This window comes from Tenrec ecaudatus, chromosome 9, assembly GCF_050624435.1.
Source record: "Tenrec ecaudatus isolate mTenEca1 chromosome 9, mTenEca1.hap1, whole genome shotgun sequence".
NCBI lineage: Eukaryota > Metazoa > Chordata > Mammalia > Afrosoricida > Tenrecidae > Tenrec > Tenrec ecaudatus.
In genome coordinates, this window is record NC_134538.1 from 15,164,430 (window position 1) to 15,172,006 (window position 7,577).

The 7,577-nt window shown below is 41.7% G+C and overlaps 1 pseudogene; it reads left to right on the forward strand.

The window, feature by feature from the left end:
- Window positions 1–2,600: 2,600 nt before the first annotated feature.
- On the forward strand, window positions 2,601–6,043 carry LOC142457103 (zinc finger MYND domain-containing protein 12-like; annotated as a pseudogene).
- The last annotated feature ends 1,534 nt before the right edge of the window (window positions 6,044–7,577 follow it).

Consider the following 7,577-nt stretch of genomic DNA (forward strand, 5'->3'; position numbering starts at 1 on the left):
ATGCCACTGGATCTACAAGACTTCCCACCCACTGGCCTGTGACCTTCCTGCATTCAGCATCACTGCATGTGTTTCTGAAGAGGACTTTATAAATTGGTGTCGAACATATGGGCTAAAATTGAACTTATGGACTTGATCTGGACTGGGCTGGGATGTTTTCTCAATATTCAATTGCTCTTATATATAAACATCTTTCTTATACACATATGTGTGCTTATGAGTTTGTTTTTCTAGTCTACTCAGACTAACACATGTATGATAGATCATTTTCAAGAAAACTGTTTCTTCATCACAAATACCTTTTTTTTTAAATGATGCAAACATGGACTTCTCCAGATGGGATACACAGAAATCAAGTTGACTGCATCTGTGGAAAGAAAAATGAGAAGCTCAACATCAGCTGATAAAATGATGCCAGGTGCTGACTATGGAACAGACCATCAGTTGTTTATATGTAAGGTCAGATTGAGATTCAAGAAAGTTTAGACAAGTCCATGAAAGCAAAAATATTATCTGAAGTAGATTCCATGTTAATTTCTAGAACATCTCAAGAATAACATGAACTCATTGGACACTAATGACAGAAGATTTGTGAGATGATATCAAAACTTCATACATGAAGAAAGAAAATGGTCATTAGAAAGACAGGAAGGAAAGGAAAACGATAAGAAAGAAAAGTGGAAGGCAAATGGAAGAAAAGATGGAGCCAAAGGATTGAACCGAACACTTGAAAGGGCAGCTCAAGAAGACAAGGCAACTATTATAAAGAAACATGCAAAGACCTAAAGCTGGAAAACCAAAAAGGAAGACCAGGCTTAGTGCATCTTAAATTGAAAGAACTAAAGAAAACACTCAAACCGTGAGTTGCAATTTTGAAAGATTCTATGGGCAAAATATTGAACAAGCAGTAAGCATCAAACGAAGATGGAAAGAATACGCAGAGTCACTGACTGTACCTAAAGAACTAGTTGACATTCAATCATTTCAAGAGGCAACCTATCATCAAGAGCCAATGGTACTGGAGAAGCAGCCCAAGCTGTTCTTCTGTGCTTGGCTACAGCAGTAGATTGACAAGGAGCTGTCAGAAATTCAGACTGAATTCAAAAGGGGACATGTAACTAGGGATATCATTGCGGAAGTAAGATGTCTCCTGGCACATCGCCTAAAATACCAGAAAGATGTTCACTGGCATTTTAACAAACTATGGATGGCCTCTCTAAGAATAGGAACTCCAGAACACTCTATTATGCTCACACAGGGGCTGTTCATGGCTGAGAAGCATTTATGTGAACAGAACAAGGGAATACTGCATAGTTTAAAATCAGGAAGGGTGTGGCTGAGGGTTATATGCTTTCACAATACTTATTGAATCTGTATGCTAAGCAAATCATTGAAGAAGCTGGACCAAATGAAGAGGAAGACTATATCGTGATTTCAGGAAGGGTTAACAACCTGTGATATGCAGATGACACAACCTTGCTTCTTGGATGTGAGAAGACTTGAGTTTTCCAATAAATATCAAGGATTGCAGCTTTGAGTATGGATTACAACAAAATATAAAGAACACCAATATTCTCACAACTGCACTGTTATATAGCATTATTATAACAGAGAAAAGCATAAAGTTGTCAACGATTTTATCTTGCTTTGAGTCCACAGTCAATGGTCATGGAAGCATCAGTCAAGACATAAAATGAAGTGTTGGGTTTGGTAAATCTGCTTTATAAGATCCCTTTATAGTGTTGGAAAGCAGTGCATCGTCTGGGTACTTTAGCGAAACAAGTCTACAGAAACTCATGTATAAGAGAGAGTTTTATATAAAGGGTAAGTGCACATCAAGAAAACATCCCTACCCAGTGCTGCCCAAACCCACAAGGCCAACATTAACCCATATGTCTGACACCAATCCACAAAGTCCTCCTCCATCTCACAAAACAGATGCAACAATGCCGACTGCAGGAGGAAAGCCGAGTCAGTGAATGTGTAAGAATTTCAGCACTGGCAGGGGTCTCCACACGGCTGCTCCAGCACCCAGGGCTGCATTGGAGTAGGTTTCTCTAAAGTACCCAAACTAACACAGTATGATACCTTGGGATGGTGTACTATTAACTTGAGCAAAGCGGTGGAGTCTAGCCTGCCAATCAGGTGTCTTTGTGGGCATGGCCTTCTCCTGAGAGTTCTGGGAACTCTTATCTTCCTCCTGTCAGGCGGGACACACATTATCCGTATGAGACATTCCTTTTAACTAGACACATGGAGCTATGCTGATGAGCCAGAGACCAGGAGATGGAGGGGCAATGTGGAGACCCATGCCAGTGCTTCCACTGCCACTGGATCCACAAGACTTCCAACCTACTGGCCTGTGAGCTTCCTGTGGTAGTGGTTGTGCTGTGTGACTCTGAAGAGGAAGTTATAGACTGGCATTGGACCTATGGGCCAATATCTAATTTATGGACTTGATGTGGGCTGGGCTGGGATGTTTTCTTAATATACGATTACTCTTTATATAAAGCTCTTTCACATCTGAGTGTCTATGGATTTGTTCCTCTAGCCAACTCAGACTAACACACTATCTGTAAGAGGTAGTATAAATTGATGCAATGGGTAAGTTGGGGCTGTTATATTAATCCTGTCTTTTCAAAATTGAATACGATAAAAGGTGCATGAAAAGCCAGATGGTGAAAAGGTGGGAAACTGTGCTCAAAACATTTAGAGTTGAAAGGCATGTGGTTATCTTAGAGGGAATGCATGCTTTGAAAAAAAGATCTGGCTTCCACAGAATTGGTCAGAAATGAGTTCCTTGAGTGTCACCGATTGTTAGCACTCTCGACTCACAGCAAGCCCCGGTGTGTTGGTGTAGAACTGGGCTCTATATGGTTTTCAGTGGAGGTTTCTGAAGGAGATCACCATCTCTTTTTTCTGGGCATCTCTGAGTCTAACCACTAACCTTCCAGTTATATTGACTGAGCGTAGTGAGTATGTTATCCTTAACTCTGCTTACGTCATTTCACCTCTCAGAAATTTGGCTCTGCTCTAAGGCAGAGACACCAACAATTTTGCTGTGACATCAGATGAGGAAGCCTTTGCGTAAACACTGAATACTTTGAGACAGAGTGCTTGCACAAGTGAGCTCACACCCTTCCTGCTCTCCACTAGTGGCCAGATCTGAGCCTTTCAATGTAGCGGTGGACCAGATTTCCTGAGCAGAGAGAGCTACTGCAGGCAATAATATCTCCATAGGTCAGCATTGCTGGATTGCTGGATTCCCTATTTGGATGATCAGCACCTGTGCCCCTAACCTCACGACCTTGTTTGATTTGTTCCCCTTGCTTTGGTCCACCATTTCCATTGACTTAAGGAAAAGACGTTTCAGCATTGAGTTCTATTGCCAAGCAAAGCAATAATTTTTAAAGAGGAAGTAGAGTTTGCTATGGTTTCTGTGTGGCGTAGAGTCAATTCCAAGCCGGTGGGACAGACTCGAACTGCCTCACAGGGTTTCCAGGTCTGTAATCTTTACAACAGACCGCCAAATCTTTGTCCCATACCGCAAGTGGCCGTTGAGTTCGAACCACTGACCTCTGATTAGCAGCTGATTAGCTTTATCATTGTGCAGCCAGGGCTCTTTGAAACAAAGCTAGCGATGGAAATATCATGGAAAGATAGAACTGTGTGCGGAGTTATGTCCTCCAGGGAAAAAAAGAAATCTTTCCTTGTTTATCAATCCTATTTCTCCCTGCTTTGATCTGGGATGATATGGAAGAGAGATGTGAGTTAGCAAATGATCCAAGTGCTATAAATCCCTCAACAGCTGATAATAAGCAAACTGCGGTTTTATATGGAGATCAGATGCTGTCTGTAGAGCATAATCCACCGGTGATAGAGAAAGCTCCATTAATTTGTATGCCCTTTGTGTTAGTGATGAAAGCCTTAAAGCCAAAAATAAAATCAATTGCTCGTAGCTAAAGCACCCTCTCTCTGCCCTGGCAGATTAGGGTCACCCTGCCTCGCCATTAACAAAGCCCCTGCCTCTCTTTCTCCAAGTCTGCATCTCACCCATAAAAATTAATATGCAGCTGCAGCCTGACCTGCGCGTGGGATGGAAGTCTGAGAGGAAATGGGCTTGTTTCTGCAGCTTCTAAAACACATTTTTTTAAAGCAAATCCACCACTTCAAGAAGCAAAGCTGCCACCGATTTGAATATTTCCTTTGGTTCTTGCTCAAACAGTTGCTAGTCACCCGAAGATATACATTGAGCTATTTGGACGTGGATATTTATAAACATCACAACAGCATCTAAGCAGGAATAATAATTTAAAAAAACAACCAGACTCGAAACTGTGTTTTTTTTTCTTTTCCTCCAAACATACCAAAATAGTGTGATGTGTCACCCCTAAAGAGTGACATATATTTTGAGCATTTGCTGTTCGCAGAGAACGACTGTCTAAACCTAAACCTACTCCTCCACCCAAGCTGTGGGCAACATTGTAGTATGACGTCAGTGTTATAAATCTGGGAGAGTTGAGTTCATTGCACACGTGTATTTTTAATCCTAATGGGGGAAAAGCGGCTGCTTACCTCAATCCTATACCAAAACCATCCACATATGCAAAGTGTTCCCTTCGGTGTGCAATTTGCAAGGTACTTTGTAATCCTGCCTTGGTCAGTCCAGGTATGACAATTGCATATTAAGGCAACTTGTAACATTCAGTTCCATGTATTAATTCATCTCTATGAAAGAAACCTCCCATGTGGCTGAAAAAGAAAGAAAGAAAAATGGAAGTTTGCTTTTAACAGACACGACTAAATCAATGTAAACTTTGTTCTCCCCAAGACAACTTACATCAGCAGAAGCAGCTGGCTTTCTGGGAAGCTTATAGATCTGTCGTCAATGTGCTTGTTGGTTGGACGGACTCAAGAAGTTGTTGAAAAGATTAAGCTCAGACCAGGACCCCAAATATCCTCACCCGCCACCGTCCTATGGACCTATACTGCCTTCTGCCACATGAATGTCATCTCCCGTCTGGGTGTGTTGAAGGGGTGCAAACCCTGCTGAGAGGTGTGCAGAGCCCCAGAAGAGTGGATGTGCATGGCCTGCACAGTCCTTATATCGTATGTGGTACATCACAGAGCTCACCAGGGCAGTGTACTTGAGAAGCTGTGTCAGCTCCTCATTCCACTGCGCACAACTATGCCCCTCTACGATTCAGAGGAAGAACTTCAGCAGGGCCTGCAGTCGCTGCTGCAGAAGCCAAAGCATGTGATTTAGTTCTGCCACACCAAAACCCCAAAATATATTTTTGAAGGAAAAATATGAAGAAGCTATTCCAGCAGGTTGGCATTCTCTTCGCTTCCGTGTGACATGGCTTGAGTTCAGTAGAGCTTGTGCCTGCTTCCGTGCTGGTATTGGGGGCTCGCTTGGTCTGGGCCAGATCCTCCAGGCTGGGCACTATCTCTTGGAAGCCCAGTGGCAGTGTTCAAGTCAACCGATAGCAGCCACGCTGACCACTCCTGATTCCACTGGAACCTGGGACTTGTCTGTCTAGTGAAGGAAAACGATGAGGCAGCCTGTTGTCATCTAGCCAATCTAGACATCAGGACTTCGGGAGCCTACTTCCAATTGAATAACGTCTTCCAAACCCTTAGCAAGTTGGATGTGGCCAGCACGCTCTAGACAGAGGTCACTGGCATAAATATTTGAATAATGACTACCAAGTCCTCTCCCAGTCTCACCTGCAACAAATAGATTTGCTGGGCAAACAAGTTGAAAACACATTGGATGGAGGCCAGGAAGTAAAAGCCATTAAGATCTTGACTTCAATCTTGAACTTTCAGAAATCTACATATAACGAAGTCTCAGGGAAAAAATGATCTTTGTTCTAAAAGCCTTTGTCATGTTTTACTACCTGATGATGAACTCTTCAAAGGCCGAAGAATATGCCACAAAAGCCTACACCCTAACCAAAGGAATGCCTGGGCCCAGGAGAAAAGCTTCATTGCAGAGCTGTTAAATCTTATCTCAGCTGAAGAATCACATCCTCATTGACCCATGAGCACAACACCGGGGGCTATTAAAAGGCCCGGATATCCCAGCCTTTCACACACAGGTGGGTAAGGATTGCTAGAACAGTCCCCCTTCTCCCCTCGCACAGAACTCTTCTCCCTCTTACTGAACTCTGATCTTTTCCTTGCAGAGAGCATGTGAGAGAGCAGGCATAGAAATTAGTAAAACTTACTTAGTGGTTGGAAAAAGAGAAAAGATTAAGCTCCCTATGTATAAAGTGAATGGCCTTTAATTCAGAGCCCTCTAACTGAAAGTCTAAAAATACCCCTCAGCATAAAAATTTTAACACAATTACTATCTTACTTTCAAATCACTGATTGTAGATCAAGATTATTTAAAATAAACCAAATATAGTCATGTCTATGTGGTTCGATGAACTGATATTCTGCTGGGGAGAAGCAACATCAGAGAGATACACTCAGAAGTTCCTACAATCAAACAACTGGCTTCAGCTACCATTCAGTAACCAAATGAAATTAACTGATTGGTTTGTTAAGGAATGAATAGGTCCTACTATATTCTACCATCAAATCACTAAGAAAATAAAAGGCCAAAAATTGTTGGCTAAAATGTCTCAGAAAAAATGTAGGCAGGGGACCCACTTCAACCCAGGTTATACTGTGGTCCTGTATCAGCTTGGGCGTTCATACCTCTGCTTTGCTCAATACCTAATACCATAACAAACTGTACATAAAATCTATAACATTGGAATCTTCAACTCTTCCCTCAGATTGACCAATCGCCATTCATTCAGCCTGCATTTGTTAAACACCACTGTGTTCAAAGCCCATGAGAGATGCTGGCAAGACACAAATAAAAAGACGTCACAATTCCTGATAGCATTTAAGCAAAGCAGGACATTCAGTCAAAATGCTTTGTTAATAACATGATTGGACTGCCAAAATTGGAAACAACATGGAAGAATTGATAGTTTGAAAATATGGCCTTGACGACAGGTACTAAGCTGGAGATTGTGCGATGAAATTTTACAACTCCAATGGCTTTCTCATTGAAAATACTCTTTTAAATATAAACATAAACTAAATGCATGCATCTACCCCAATAGAAGCATAGATGGAATTACAATATCTATGGGAAGAGGTGAAGAAGAAGTCCAATGCCATCAGCTGAAACAAGGTGAGAAGTAGACTGTGTGACAGACTACCAATAGCTCATATACCAGTTCAAATTGCAGTGGAATAAAACTACATCCTTGAATAGAGCCTACATGGAGTTAGAAATCCTCTCAAGAGCAGACTTAATACATTGAACAGTAATGACTGAAGACCAGACTGGTCGTGGGCTGAAATAAAGACCATTGTGTTAGGCAGGGTTCTCTAGAGAAACAAAACCAGGACACTTATGATTTTGTATCTATCTATCTACCTATCTATAGATATACATAGGTAGATAGATAGATAGATAGATAGATAGATAGATAGATAGATAGATAGATAGATATAGGCAGGTTTATAAAGCAAGAAGGAATATAACACCTAATTAATCCACACAGCAG